Here is a 16,699-nt window from a genome sequence, read left to right as displayed (position 1 = left end):
AAGGAACGGGGCTTCTGAAGTGAAGGGGAAAATTAAAACCCCATAGAACCTCACCTAATGGACAGAAAATTGTGGGTGGCTGCCTCTGGCACCATCAGGTCTTCCTTCAGAGAATGTAGTGGCATGGAAGCAGGCATGCAGGGCGGATCTGTAAAGCTCTAGCATTGGGGGGCCCCTCAGGAGGGTGAAATCAGCAGCAGAGGAGTAGCAGCCTGAGCTGGAGTCTCTTTTCTTTAGTTCCAGATTCTCAGCCCCTCCAGAGGTAGGTGGAGGTAGGGAGACCCCAGAGGATTTCCTTCTTCTAGTGGATCTGGCGTTTAAAAATTATTATCCTCATTATTATTAATATTTCCTGACACAAGGAGAGAAGGCATGCTCCACAAGCACAGCACTTGGTTCTTGGAAAGCACTCAAGTTTGAATGATGAATGTTGGTCCTGTCCACAGAGCACATTCACTTGTTTGGTAGCTGGGTGTGGAAGGCCTGCTAGGGACCAGGCACTGCTCTGGGTGCAGAGGAGAGTGGGGGTGGGGGAGTCCTGCAGCAAACAAAATATATGAGACCCCTATCTTCAGGAGGCTCATATTCTAGTGGAGACTAAGAATTAAGCTAAGCTATTAGTTTGTGTTTCCCCTCCTGCAGTGGTGACCAGCTGCCCCGTAGATTCCCTTCGCACCTTCCCTCCTAGGACCATGGTTCTTACCCAGGAGCAATTTTGCCAACCCCCTCCATTCCCCCAGAAGATAGTGGGCAATGCCTGGAGACATGTGTGGCTGTCATGACCCGTGTGGATATGTGTATGTGACTAGTGTCTGGTATGTAGAAGCCAGGAATGCCGCCCAACCTCCCACCTTGCATAGGACAGCCCCACAGCAAAGACTTATCCAGCCTGCAGGGCCAACTGACAGGGAGTGCTAAGGCCAAGGAGCTCTGATGGAGAGAGAGGACTACATTTCCCAGCATCTCATGGGGCTAGATGTAGCCATGTGACTGGTTCTCACTGTGGAGTGTAAACAGTGCTGTGTCCACACCCAAGTGTGTGTGTAGGAGGGCAGGGGGCTCTTAATAAGTACATGACACTCTTTCCCCTTCCTCAGACTGGATGAAGAAAATAGGGAGGTGACTTTTTCTGGTGATTTGTTTATTCCTCACGAACACTTGTTTCTACAGCACGACTCAGAGAATCAACAGAGGTGCACGTAATTTCCACCACAATCTGCCCTTGGGGAGGCATTCAGTGTGAGAATAAGGGGCTGGGAGTGGGGTGGAGTGTGTTTGGGTCACAGGATAACTGGAGGCTTCCATGATGAACTATGCAGGGATCCTATCAATCAAGATCTGACCCCCCAGGCCTGATGGCGACAGTGGAGCCATTGGGGACCCTAAGTCATTATGTGGTAAGAACTGTCTGCCAACCAGAAGCATTCCCCTTGGATTTCCATGGGAATAAGTGCATTTGGAGATCTCTTGGTTTTAGCAACTTAATGATTTTAGCAACTGCTAGAGTCACTAAGTCTTGTCAATAATTCTTGAACGATAAGAATAGCTAACATTTATTGAGCACACACAAGAGCCAGACACTAAGCTCTTTAAATATAAGTTCTCATTTTATCTTCATACCAACCCTATGAAATAGGTACTATTATTATTCTTGTTTTACAGATAATGAAACAAATATTCAAGGAAGTTAGCAGGGCAGGTAAGTACTGTATGGAAGTTTTAGGCCAAATGTTAGCCTCCACCACTTTGAGCAAGTTTCTTTATCTGTCAAAACCTCATCATTTGTGACATTTGGGAGTCATAGTAACGGTTCCCTCTTTGGTCCATCTGCCTTCAGTTTAGATACTGCAGATAGAATGACTTTTTATTTTTATTTTTTTTAATTTAATTTATTTATGATAGTCACAGAGAGAGAGAGAGAGAGAGAGAGAGAGAGGCAGAGACACAGGCAGAGGGAGAAGCAGGCTCCACGCACCGGGAGCCCGATGTGGGATTCGATCCCGGGTCTCCAGGATCGTGCCCTGGGCCAAAGGCAGGCGCTAAACCGCTGCGCCACCCAGGGATCCCTAGAATGACTTTTTAAAAACCAAATCTGGGAATGCCTTCGGTGGCTCAGTTGGTTAAGCATCGACTTTGTTTTTTTAAGATTTTATTTATTTATTTATTCATGAGACACACACACACACACACACACACACACAGAGGCAGAGACACAGGCAGAGGGAGAAGCAGGCTCCATGCAGGGAGCCCGATGTGGGACTCGATCCTGGGTCCCGGGATCACATCCGGAGCCGAAGGCAGACACTCAACCACTGAGCCACCCAGGCGTCCCAGCATCTGGCTCTTGATTTGGGCTCAGGTCATGATCTCAGGGGTGTGGGATCGGGCTCTATGCTCAGCGAGGAGTTTGCTTGCGATGCTCTCTCTCCCTCACCCTGTACCCCTCTCCCTGCTCACACACACACACACACACACACACACACGCACACTCCCTCCATCTCTCTCAAATAAATTAATTAAAAAAAAAGAAAAATCCAAATCTGAACCTGCTTCTTTTCTGCCCATCTTCCTTCCCTGACCCCCCATTATGTCAGGATAAAGTGAGTATTTGGCTGGGACAGATGGGTCCCTCTGTGGCCTATCCTAGCTTGCTCTACTACCTTCATAGTCTCTTGCTCTTTCTTCCAATGGCCACACACGCCGGCCTTCAGCCACACTGCAAGGGGGAAAGGAATATTCTTTTTCCAAAATTATTCTTGCTCTGCAAAGGGAATCACAGTTAAAGTAACAAGCTTCCCCCTGTGTATTTCCAAGAGTTCAAGCAAGGATTGTTTGACCACCTCCTGGGAACACCATTGAAAGGATTCTTATATTGGGTGGGAGGTTCACTCCAACCAGACGTCGCTGTAGTTTTTCAAAACACAGCTAATTGCATAACGTAAGGTGAACCCAGTTTTTCATCTTTGTTCGGCTCTCAAATTCTATTTGTTCTATTAAAAACCATATTGGCTTTGGAGAGTAATTTGGCAGTGTTACACTACAGCAACTTTACTCCTAATTATACTCCCCAGAGAACTCTCATGTGCAAAGAAGAAATGTAGTATTGGTAATAGCAAAAAACTGCTAAGCCAAATGTCCATCCACAGGAGAATGGACAAAATGAACTCATACAAAGACCATAAATGAAATATAAATAAATGAATTAGGGCTACATGTACTAAATACAAATGAATCTCAGAAACAATGTGAAGCAAAACAGCCGTCTCAAGAAGGAGAGGTATAGAGTGTGATGTCACAAGTAACGCTGTATGATGTGCCAGTCAGGGTACCGGGAGGAAACAGAGGCAGGCTGGGAATACTGGAGAGAAGAAAAGGAAGGGGGACCCTTTACAGGGCTGTCAGGTATGGTTGATTGTTTGTGCCCACAAATTCCCACATTGTTCCTTCTCTCCAGAGGCGGCATCTGTTTTTCCATCCCTATTAATCTGGGCTGGTTCTGTGACTTGTCTTGATGAGACACTATGGTGAAAGTAACTTGGGGTAGGTTCCAAGGTCTTGCAATTTCTCCCTTTACACTTTTGAAATGCTGCTGGCATGATGTACAGGGGCGGCACCGGCCTACCCGAGGCCTCATGGACAGAAAGACCCAACTGCCAGCCAGCACCCACCACCAGACTTGTGAGCGAGGCCACCCAGGACTAGCTGGCCCCTAACTGACCACAAGTGGGCTACAAATGTATGAGGAGCCAGCCAGAACCACTCTGAGCAGAACTTCCCAGCTGAGCCCCACTCAGATTACCAACCCACAGAGTTATGAGTCAAAAACTGGTTAATATTCTCAGCCATTAAGTTTTGGGGTGTTTTGCTGGGAGTATGTAATCAACTTAGGAGAGTTAAGGGACTTGGAAGGGGGTGCTCAGGCCTCCAGGAATGAGCAAAGCGGGAATTCCTGACAGTGCAGCAATGTTATGGGAACCCAGCAGGGGCTGCAGCCTACGGGGGGCTCTTGGTAGAACCCCAGAACCATGGAACTGCGGCCAGGATGGAGTGGGGGAAGAAAGACCCTGATCGGGATCTCTCCTCCTCCCACTGGTTTCTCACCAGGCCCTCCTGTTAGCTGAGCCCAGCCAGAAACCAGAAGGCAAGGGGGTTTGGGAGATGCCATCTCTTGGGGCCAGTTTTCCTAGGCACAGAAAATGGATTTGGGTGGAGCTGGGGGCAAATGGAGACTAGCGAGGGCCTATGCGTTTCCTGAACAGCAGGCTGTAAGAACATATAAGGGAATGAGAAATTACAAATCAGGATAGGTGTTACCTCTGAGGAAGGAGGGATTTCTCCCTTGGTGGAGGGTGATTTCATACACGCGTGTTTGTAGATGCCCCACAGGAGAAGGAAGAAGACGAGTTTCATGCAGCCTCACTCAGCACCTGACCTTCCACCATGTTCTTTCACAGCCATATTTAAGTCGATAATCACCATGAGAGCATGGGACAAATCACCACTCCTTCCCAGAGAGGAAGGTCATAGGCTGAGGTGCTTTCTCAGACCCCATTGCATGGCCTAGGGCTGCTGAGTTTCACACTTAAGTCCATCTGTCCATCTCTAACACCTTTGTCCAGGTGAAAGACCCTTCCTGGCATTTGCCCAAATCTCCCTGTTTGTTAGTGCTTCCCTGTCTTGCTCTCTCCCTCCCGCCCTCCCTCCCCTTCTCCCTCCTTTTCTTTGCAACTGAGAAAGAGATAAAATGATCCCTGGATATTATTCGTCTAAAAGGAATGTTTACAATAAAATAGGGTGTGTGGGGCCTGCCTTTTTAAAAACAGCCCCCATAGCACCTGGGGTGATAGATAGGAATGTTTTTCAAATTCAGCTGTCAAAGCCAGGGCAATCACGCCTGCCTCCTGGGTGGAAAGTGATTTACAATTTTCCTCTTTAGTGCCATCTTAAGACAAACAGGCACTTTTGTTTCCATGGAGAACCCACTCTTCCTTCCAAGGTAAATGCCCGCTTGCCTGTCCTCTCCCGCCCTCCTGCTTCCTTTCCTTCCTCCTCTCTCTTTCTCCTTCTTTGTTTCTCCCTTTTCTCCTTCATTTACTGCCCAGTTTCTCCTGTTTTCCCTCCTCCCTCACCAGCTGTCTGCCAGCAGCAGGGCAAATGGCTAGCCTGAGTCTCACTCCAAAGAAGGGTAATGCTTGTTGCTCCCTCAGGTCCCTGTGGAGAGGTTCTTAGAATCCTCTGGGGGCTAAGTTGCACCCTAGATCTTTGAACTGTTGTCTTCCTAACAACCCTTTTTGCAAAGAGCTCAGAGCGGCTGGGGCAAGCCTGGGCCCTGGGGCCATGGCGGCTGTGGTATGATCTTGGTTCGGGTTCTATGGCCACAGCTCTGTGTGGCCTTAGGTGGCTCATTTCACCTCTCAGTTACTTCACTTGGAAAGTGAGAATCACCCTCCAAAGAGCTATCATAAGAAAATGCTGGGAAGGGTAGTGCCTAGATCCCTTCCTGTGGGTCCTACAGGTCATCAGCTGATGCCTCTGACTTTGATCCTAAAGGTTATTAACAGCCATCAGGGAGGATGGGAGGCTCCTTTGTGGCAGACCCGTAAGAGGCCAGACCAGCGCTGAGGCCCTGCCGTGGCACGGGCAGCCTGAGCCCCTAGGGCTGCCTTGATGCCTTCTGTTTGTGGAGTTTCAGTGTGCCCAAACCAATTGAGAGCAGTGTCTGGGTGTGGGTGTTTAGAACAAAAAGAGGAAGATGACGCTAACATCAGAGTGTGTGTTTACTGCCTGTGAGTAGTCAAATGTGTGCCCTAAGTGTGTTTGCGTAATGGGAAGGCAGGTCTGTGTACACTCAGGGGCATGCCTATGTGTGCATGTGGTAGTGTGTGCACGTGTGTGTGTAGTCTGAAGACATGCCTGCGTATACATGCGAGGATTTCCATGTGCATGTGTGCGTGTATAAGAAGTATGAAGCTAGTTCTGTGCACACACATGAGAGTGCATGTGGCAGGGTGTGTGTGTGTGTGTGTGTGTGCGTGCATGTGTGTGTATGTGTGTATGCACCCCCCCCCCCCAAGGGTGGGGGCAGGCAGTTTGAACAACAGTCACCTATTCATTTTGCATCAGGCTGGGGGCTCCAGTAACAGAATAGGAATCCTCAACATATGGTCAGAATATTCAGATGTTCGGCTCTGAGTGCATGAGGCTGGGAGGGAGATGTGGTGCCTTAACCAGGAGCCCCTCTCTCCCTGTTCTACCCACCTGAGAGAAAGGTCTCTGCCCGCCTGGGAGCCAATCTGTGTCCTCGTGGCTTCATTCTGCTCTGAGGTGGGACTTGGTGTCAGGGACTGAAGCTCAGGTGTTTATGCCTTTCCAGGATTTGTCTGATGTTAATCAGGGTTTTGTTGTTGGTAACTGGGTGTATGTATGTACTTGGTTCCAGCTAATGAGGTGATGATGATTCTTCCCTTATCCTGCCTCCTTCCCTCCCTCCCTTCCTCCCTCCCTTCTTACCTCCCTTTCTCTCTCGCCCTTCCTCCCTCCTTCCCTCCCTGCCTCCCACACATACTGAGCACCTTCTCTGTACCAGGCTGTGTTCCATCGGCTAAGGACAGAGATGATTCAGAAATGGTCCCTGTCCAGGGGTGCCTGGATGGCTCAGTTGGTTAAGCATCTGACTCTTGATTTTGGCTCAGGTCGTGATCTCAGAGTTTTGAGATAGAGCCCCATGTCCAGCTCCATGCTAGGTGTGGAGTCTGCTTATGATTCCTTTGCCCTCTCTTAAAAAAAAGGAAGAAATATTCCCTGTTGATGAGAAATATCTAATGTATTTAGGAAGGAAGCTACAGGAAGAGAGCACAGCCATGAATGGGGCCACACCACAGCCTCTGGGAGCACAGAAGGGAGCCCCTAGTTTCTCTGGGGCTCCATGAAAGGCTTCCAGGATACAGTTTACTTGAACTGAACATGGAAAGTGAAGGAACTCACCAGCTTGGGGAAGGGTGGATGATAGAAGAAACTTTGTAAGGATAGCTATTTTTTTAGCAGGTGGTACTTTGGGGAGCATGACTGACTCATCTGCTCACTTGTGGTGGACTCTAAGAGATCACATAGTTTTTTGTAAAATATCATTGAGGGGCACCTGGGTGGCTCAGCTGGTGAAGCATCTGCCTTCAGCTCAGGTCATGATCCCAGGGTCCTGGGATCCAGCCCCACATTGGGCTCTCTGCTCAGCGGGGAGTCTGCTACTCCCTCTCCTGCTCCACGCCCTCTCCCTCCCTCTGCTCATGCTCTTGATTTCTCTCAAATAAATGTAAAAAAATCTTTAAAAAACTGATTGAGCTGTGATACAGCTTTGGACTTGAGGAGATGCATTAGCTGGAATGGCAAGCAATGCAAAGCAAGCGAGGATTAGGAGATGAGCCCCCTCTACATCTTTCGTTTGTCACTTTAGACGGTCAAAGGAGTGAGTGAGGAAAAGGGAATGAGCACTTACTCAGTGCCTATTGTATGTCAGGTGACTTTCAACGTTACCTCGTTTAGTTCTCACCCACAGCTCTGTCGTGGGGTTGGATGACCCCATTTTATAGCTGGGGGCACTGAGACTCAGATTAAGGTGCTTGCCCAGGCAAAGAGCAGGACTTTGAACCACAGTCTGTATGGCTCAGTTCCCGAGCCTGTCCTTTGTAGGCATTGTCTACAAGAATCTTCCATTGAGAACATAGCTGGATGGCTAACAGACTTCTTGTCAAGGATCATAAACTTGGAATTCAATATAAAGTCACCATTATTCCAGAAAAAAAGAACCTGGATGCCTGCCCCTTTTGAAAAAATAGCCTGCCTTCGTGAGATAGACTATTAATATACATTATCATGACATCAGTACTGCAGGATCCTTCTTTTGGAGAGCCAGGATGTTGCTGATTTGCATACTGCTTTGCATTCATTTGCATCCACTCTCCATATGCAAAATCAAATGCAGCTAATTAGTGCAACCTTGTTACAATGAGAAGCAGGCCCAGCCTTCTGTGCCAGGGTATACAGAGCCCAGAACAGGGACCGAAACGACCCAAAGCCAGTCACATCCCAGGTCGGACATGCTGGAGAGTGGGAAAAAGGACACATGCCCTGAATGAAAAGTAAGGTAGCTGAGTATGTTTATTTTTCAAACATTATCCCTTTGAAGTAACTATTGCAGAGAGGGAGAAGGAGAGAGAGATGAAAGAATGTATCCAGAACTCTGTTTCAGATTGAATTCCATGCGAGAAAGAGCGCAGGGTTTGGAGCCCAAAGGCCTCAGGTGAAGTCAGCATTGGAGATTGGCTTTCCCACTTATCAACTGTAGGACCTTGCATTGGTGACAATGTGGTTGGACCTAGAGGGTATTTTGCTGAGTGAAATAAGCCGGACAGAGAAAGGCAAATACCATACGATTTCGCTTACATGTGGAATTAAAACAAAACAAAACAAAACAAAACAAATGAATAAACAAACAAAGCAGAAACAGACCCATAAGTGCAGAGAACAATCTGGTGGTTGCTAGAAGGGAGGGGGTGGGGGGATGGGCAAAAGGGCTGAAGGGGAGTAGGAGGTACAGGCTTCCAGTTAAGGAAAGACTAAGTCAGGGGCACGAAAGGTAGAGTGTGAGGAATAAAGTCACTGGTATAATAGCGCTGTATGGGGACAGATGGTGGCCACACGGTGGTGAGCATAGCATAACTTACAGAGTTGTCCAATCACCATGTCGTACACCTGAAATCAGTGTAACATTGTGTGTCAGCTATGTGGCAATAAAAACAAACAAAACAACAACAACGACAAAAGCAAAACTCTGGGACCTGGCCCCTCATGGACTGGCAGGGATTAAATGGGAAATAGTGGATAAGAATGCACTTTGCGAGCATGAAAGCGCAATATGGATCCGAGGTCTCTGGGCCATGCTTCGTTATGATGCAGGGTAGTGCCAGGTCCAGGCAGCGTCTGAGGCTCTCAGCCTTGCACGGTGTGATGGGAAATATATCAGTATCTGTGACTGTGTCTGTGTCCATGTCTGCATCTATATCGACACAAGCTGGCATTTAATGAGCACAGAATATGGACCAAGCACTGTGCCTGGCACATCATCCTCATTATAAAAGCTCTCATGACCACCCTGAGAGGTATTTTTATGACCCCATCTTACGGACATCTCTGCCTCAAAACCATGCTTGCTGGGGTGCCAGGATGCTCTCACCAATTGATTAGAACCCTCTTTTTCCTGAGCAGTGATGGTGACATTTATGGTTTATTTCCCCCCAGATTCTCCACTTTTCCAGCCTCCATGTAGATGGTCTTTTTATTCAGCTGCTTCTTTCAGATTTGCCTAGTTGGGATCATTTTGATTTGGTCTTGGCTTTTGCTCTATGTCATAGGAGGGCTCTTTCTTCAACCGGTCATCTTGATGGGACTTGAGTATTTTCAGCGCCATAATTACATTTCATCACTTAGGATGGTCCATTCTGCAAAGAGTATCTCCCATTTACGAAGGCAGATTGCATTATCATTCACAAATATTCATTACATCTCATGGGCATGGAATTACGCCTCCCTACCTCATGGAGATATGGCCTGGCCATGTGGCTTTGCTCTGGCCAATGACGTATAGGTGGAAGCGATATGCATTGCCATTAAGCAGAAGACAGCATGTGGTTTGTCCTATCCCCCCCCACCCCCTTCTGACCTGATGCTGAGCCATGTTCCAAATAGTCTGCTCCACAACCGGGTGGTGGAATCGAGGCAAGGTGGAACCAGTAGTGGGTAAGTCATGTGGCTAAGAAATGTATCTTTATTGTTGTAAGCCTTTGAGAGACTTGGAGGATTATTTGTTACAGACTAATAACAGCCCATTCTGATGAAGCATTCCCTTTCTTCTGTATATTTTGAGTTTAGCTCTCATAGGATGGCCTTTCTCCTGTTAGCGCCCCCATGAATGGGCTGCAGTCATTACTGCAGAAAGCCAGACACTTACCCCAAATTGCTGCCACTCAAAATATTTCATACGTTCATTTTGCAAACTGCTTTAAGGTTTTAAAGGTCCAACTACTACTGATAACAGCTAATGCTTCACAAACATTATCTTATTTAATCTTGGCAACAGCCCTGGGAAGTCGGTACTACTTCATTTTCCAGACAAGAGAAATAGGAGCTCAGAAATGCTCAGTAATGACTCAAGATCACACAGCTAAGAGCGAGGCGGAGATTTAAGCCTGCGTTGGTCTCAGGCACAAGCTCTAATGTCATGGTTTCTGCTCCTACTGCATCCCACCAAAGCTGAGTCACATACCTTGTTCATGAGAGGTGGCAACAAATATTTTGGGTGCTACTGAAGATCACTGGACTTGATACTAGGAGTTAGGGGGTCAGTGTGCAGCTGTTTCTTATTAATAACCCTACTATGTGACCTTGGGCTATATTCTCCACACCCTGGTATTTTCATCTGCAAATGGAGCACTTTGTCTCAGATTGCACAGTCGATGGGATCCTTTCATGCCCTGAAAGTATCTGCACAATGTTGTCTGTCTGTGTATTTTTTTTTTTTTCGGGGCAGAGGGTCCATAATATTTGTCAGATCCTAGAAGAGGTCTGTGGTCCCAAAGAGAAGCAGGACTCTAATCCTCTCATTTGTTAAGTGTGATTTTTTCCTTTTCCTGAGAAGTGGGTGTAGAGGCAGGAATTTTGTCTGACTAAATCGTAGTGGAGTTGTGTAAGGTGAGTGTCAGATTTATCAAAGAATAACTGGAAGGCAAGCCACATCATTTCATTAGAAATAATCCTTAAAAAATGTTTCTGTCTCACATTCCTGTGGCTCTTTGCTGCTCTCTGCACAGAGCTCTTCTTTCGTCTCCCAGGCCAGGCGCTGTGTCATTAGTTGTGGCTATTGGTCATTTCCTGTCTCCCTCAGCCAAATAATCATGTTATTTTGACTGGGATGAGAACGCGTCCAGAGCCGAGAGCTGAGTCCCTCGGTAACTGGCAGATGTATTTCCTTGAATGTGGGAGGAAAGGAAAACAGTGCTCACTGAACCTCTATGCCCTGCCAGGCTCTCCGCTGGCAATCCGCGCATTGATTTAGTCATGCGTGTCTGTTTCCAACCAATATTTACTGGGTGCCTATCACACATTGGCCACCGTTCTTGGTGCTGGGGATAGAGAAGTGAGCGATCAGACAAGAAAAGTCCTCGCTTCCTGGAATTTATATTCCGGTGGGAGAGATAATATACATTAGTGAAAAAGATATGCTCCTCATATGCCTCTTTGGGATGGGAGCACGAGATGCCCTGCGTGGTGTACATCCCATATTGCAGATGAGGAAACTGAGCATTCGAGGCTTTGAAATAACCAGCCAGTGTCACATGGCAGGTACAGAGTGGACCTAAGCTTTCACATTAAGTCTTTTTCTGACTTCTGCGTTGCTTCCCCCACAGAAAGCGGTGGCCACCACCTAAATGTTTTAGCTGTGACCCTTGGGCCAAATATTCCTGGGGCCAATTCTGTCCTGATGCAGATCTGAGTTTATGTGAAGAAGACCGACTCCCTCACCCTCTTTACAGCCAGTTTGGGAAGTCTGGGGCTATTTTATGTTCAAATAACTGTTCTACCTCCTTCTACCTCTCTACTCCTTGGATTCTGATTCCTCGCATGCTAGATCATGCTCGATATTTTCCTTTAATACTTTTAATCTCTTTTGTTTAGACTGGATAGTTTCTACTGATTTACTCTTCCTATTACATATTCACTGATTGTTTTCTTTATTCCTTATTTGATCATTCAAAGATATCATATTTTGAAACTTTTCCCTGATAATTATAACATCCGTTCCCATGTACTGTCATTTCCTATGGCCTGACTTTCTTCCTGACTATGAATTCTTCTTGTCTGTCTCTTTACACATGGAGTAATTTTTGGTTGAAGATGGGACATTGCAGATAATACACTGTAGTAACTCTGTATTATGTTGTGTTCTTCTGAGGAGTACTGGATTTTTGTTATGGGACGCACTTAACCTGCCTGGCTTCAAAGGTATCTAGTACTTGATATTTTTGCTCAAACCCTGTGGCTTCTCTAGCCTGACTCCCGCAGAGTCTTTCAGATACCTATATAACTTGGTTATTTGTCAAGAATTTGGCAATAATGGGACTCACACTTTCAGTAATTTTTTCCCTAGGGTTTCCCCCTGAATTTTTAATTTGTCTGCTGACCCCAGGTTCTGTCTCCTGAGATTTCAAGCCCATCATATTTCAGCTTTCTTTTACCCAAGCTGTGTGAAATGGTGCAGAGTTAAAAAAAAAATAAAAGAGAACGTTCACAGAACTCATCCCTTGTACCTCTATCTTTAAAGAGTAGTCTACCTCCTGGTCTCTTTATGAGGTGTTTGCTTCTATTTTGGTGGTTCTCTCATTGCCAGGAATTCCTCTTTAAAATTTCACCTGTTTTCATAACCTTGTATTCTGATCTCTGGCCCCTTGGGCCGCAGTTGTAGCTGTAGAGATTGTGGAGAACTCTGAGATCAGAAAGCCGCACATTCTCAATTTTTCTCCCTTACAGTTGTGGTTTTTTTCGAGATTAAATTTTCCTCTGGCTTTTGCTTTTGGATGCTTTCCAGGGTCATTACATAGGTTTTTTTTAGTTGAGTTTTTATAATAGTCATCTGCAATAGGATTCATGGGACCACTTCATTCCCGTACCATCACTCCTAATTAGATTTGTCTCTGGGAAAAATTTAGGATGTGCAGGGTGGTGTGACATCGTGATCAGCTGATTCCATTCTTTGGACTCTGGTCTTGTGTTATTCCTCTTAGTTCGCAATGTAAGTCATAGAAGCCATGTCCTCAAGTAAAATATAAGCTCTTGAGGGTAGGGCTCTGTATGTAACAGAGCTAGAGTAGACAAAGAGGCAATAGTGATCATAACCCTTGTTTGCAAGGAGAAGTCAGTCCTATTGGCATGTAGATGAACCTGAAGGTACTTTGATTAGTTCAATGGTGACCATTGTGGTACAGGAGTTCAGGTCCCATTTGTATTACAATACATTAATTTAGCCACAGAAAATTAAATATAATGGAAAACATCTGTAACCTTTATTTTGAAGATCCAAGTTTATGCAACCCTGGCACTCTCTTCTTTTTTAAATTATTATTATTTTTTTTTTACCAGTCTCTTGTTTTTCATCTATGATTGACATGTATTGTTTTTGCCTGCCAGTACCTATCCTTTCTTCTGGTCCAACATCCCAGTTTTTCCTCTGGGGAATCATCCCTGACTTAGCTACATGAGTGGTGATGGAATGGGGTGGGTATGTATCCAGGCTAATTAGAGTATCCCCATCCTCTGGCTGCAATGATTACTTAAAAAATGCACTGTGATCCAAGTTGGTCCCCTGAGATTTACTCCCAAGACTTTTTGTTAGAAATTTCGGGAAAAACATGTTCTCTTTCATTTGGGATTGATGAGAAAATAGGATATAATCCTTGTTAACTTTCTACTACCAGTAACTGCACATAAAAAAAAAAAAAAAAGAAAGAAAGAAAAAAAGCAATGTGGTTGTGGTTCTGGCCAATTATTCCTTCAATCTTATTTCTGGAACTATGGAAGCCACCTTGACCTCTGCTTCAGGGAAGATTCTGCTTCAGGGAAACCAACACAAGAGATGTTAGATTTGAGAGATAGTGAGATAAGGTATTAATCTGGGCTTCTGGAAGCAGATCTGCCTGAAATTTTTCATACCTGAAGTGTATACCTAGGCTTTTTAGTTACTTGAGCTTATAAATACCTTTTATGTTTAAGCCAATTTGAGCTGAGTTTCTATTACGTATAACCCAAGGAGCCCTGACCGAAAGAACCTTGTCTCTTCAGCCCCTGCAAGATAAGTTAGAACTTAAGGGCTTCGTGATTGTAGTAGTTTGAATAGTGGGCTGAACAGACTGGGATAGAATTGATTTCTGTTGTTATAAGCCACCCAATTCAGTTACGACAGCTGTAGGAAATTAATGCAGTGGTCCAACTCCTGCTCATCCTTCTACCCCCTTGTAGAGGTAACAGCAGAGGGGATACCCTGCAGACCCTCAACTGGGCTTTCTGGATTCAAATTTTAGCCTTTTTCATTTAACTATTCTGAGTCGCATTTATCTCACAGAGCTAGTGATTGCAATAACTCACTCCCCTCTGAAGGTTGTCCTGACAAGAAAAGGAGTTCATATCTTAAGGCACTTCAAGCATCTTTTGGCATCAACACTCAGTCACTGACAGCTATTATTGTTGTGCTGATGGTTGTGGTTGTGTATTGTCATTCTCATCCCTGCTGCCTCCTGCTCTGTTCCCACAAGAGCTGCCTCCTTCAACTATAGAAAACTATCTGTAGTTCCTTGAATGAAATTGAGAATGCTCAAAGAACTTGCCCAGGATCAATTAGCAACCCTGTGTCAGATTTGGAATTCAGATCCTGCTTTCCCAGCCTCTGCACCAGCACCAGCACCAGGCACTATAACTTTCTACAGAGCAAAAGTAATGAAGAACATGGAAGGATCCTCTCTATTTTCCCTCTCTTTTCCTTTCTCCCGAGCCCTCTCTTCTAACTCTGGCAAGCCTTTTGATAATCTCCAGTCAGCAAACTGTGGTCTGGGTTGATGACGGCGTGCACTCAGAAAAGGGGCTGTGGCTTTTCCTGAGGCCAGCCTTACTCTTCTTTCCTGGGATAATAGGCCCCTCTTCCTGCCTCTGAAATCAGGAAATAGCTTTGTTTTCTTGGGGGTGGGGGTGGTTTTAAAAACTCATTACTTCCATTTGTGATATTTGCAATCAGTAAGACATCCCCTAAAAGCACTTTTATAAGCTCAGAAAGAGACAGACTGGGAAGGAAGCCTCATAAACCTGCAGCTGATATTTCTGATAAAAGCATGCATGGAACATGTTCTTATTTACCTCCACGTACTGCAAACTTCGCTATCAAAACCTAGTATTGATCTTGTCTTAGTCTCTGTCAACACAGTTACCCCTTGGGTCAATATGTCCTGATTTTCTATTTCAGGACAGTTTGGAATGAAGAAATGACTTTCTGACATTTCTACCCAAGAAGTTTTCTTTGTGTTGAGGATATATTTTTTTAAAATACTTTGTCAACACCCCAGAAATCTTGGGTTGTTGGGCAACACACACACACACACACACACACACAGAGATATTATATAAATATATATTGGAAATATATCAAATACTATCTCTTCACCTGTCTCCATGGCTCTCTCTCTTTGGTTTGCCCATCTCTCTCATCTGTGTTTGTCCATTTCTATCTCTGACTTCTTTATCTCACACTAAAACTGCCATTGCCTGACTGTCAGGAGAAAATAATCTTTTTCTCCTAAGCCTACGGAAAACTGCCAATACTGTTAACTTTCCCTCCTTTCTGGGTTGCTATGTGTGAATCAAAAAGTTTTTATTTTTTGTCTCCTTTTGCACCATGGCAAACTTTATATCAAGTTTGACTCTGTAAGATTTGAAGAACAGGGGCCAGCAAACTTGACCTACCGAGGACCAGTTATTATTTCATACTTTGCCAGGCATATGGTCTCTATTATAATCACTCAGCCCTGCCACTATGGGCAAGATGATGTGTAAATGGATGGTGTGTCTGTGTTCCAAAAAAGTTTTATTTACAAAGATAAGGGAGTTTGCCAACCCCACTCCTTGTGAGAGATGAGGCACCTCTTGATATATTTTGATTTTCTTCCTTGGTCTCAATCTTTTCATGGGTGGTCCCAGATGACAGACACAGTAAGAAAGGCATCTGTGCTTGATCTAGCCCTGCCTGAATCCCAGCTCTCATCTTATTCCTGCTTCAACACACTTCCTCTCCTGGGACACAATTATAATCTGCTGAGGCAGAGAGTGAGGTCACCCTGCCTTTCAAAAAAAACTTTAATGGCTCTCCTTTGCCCACCTGAAAAAGAGTTGTTCCCTCTGCCTGATATCTGAACCCACTGAAGTAGGGTTCCATCCTCCCTCTTCTGGTTTTTGGTCCACTGGGTTTTACTTAAAATGTTCACTGCATCCATCGTATTTGCTCCTCACTATCCTCTAAACGTCCCAGGTGCATTTCCATTGCTGCTCCCAGCTCTGAATGGCTCTCATGCCTGAAGTCCTTTTTATTTTCCTACTCACTTACTGTCTTTCTCTGCTTTCAAGTCAAGCCATCTCCAATGAATGGAATCTGGGTCAAGTACTCTCCTAGATATTCTTTGTATGGGCCTCCCCTACCTAAAACTTTCTAATGGTTTTTGGTCATACTCATCACGGCTTGCCAAGCCCTGTGTGCTCTGTCCACTGACTACCATGACCCCTTCCCCTGCAGCTCTCTCCTGCACCCTGCCATCCCTGCACACATCTAGCTTCATAGGGTTCTATGGCCATGGTGGCACACCTCTACCTTGGTGACTTCTTCTTGGAACAGCCTTTGTCTTCTTCTCCAGGTAGTTGTGTGACTTATTTCCTCTCACCATTCAAGCTCTGCTTACATATGCTCTCCTTCAAGAGCCCTTCCCTGGCTGCCTAATCTAATGCAGCATACCCAAAGCCATCATGAGATCCTGCTTTATTTTTTCGTAATAGCCTGCATTTAAAACCTGACACTATATTAATATTCATTGATTTCCTTTCCCCTCAACTAATTGGT

The sequence above is a fragment of the Vulpes lagopus genome, chromosome 9 (genome assembly GCF_018345385.1).
Source record: "Vulpes lagopus strain Blue_001 chromosome 9, ASM1834538v1, whole genome shotgun sequence".
Classification (NCBI taxonomy): domain Eukaryota; kingdom Metazoa; phylum Chordata; class Mammalia; order Carnivora; family Canidae; genus Vulpes; species Vulpes lagopus.
Note: the sequence above shows the minus strand (reverse complement) of the source record.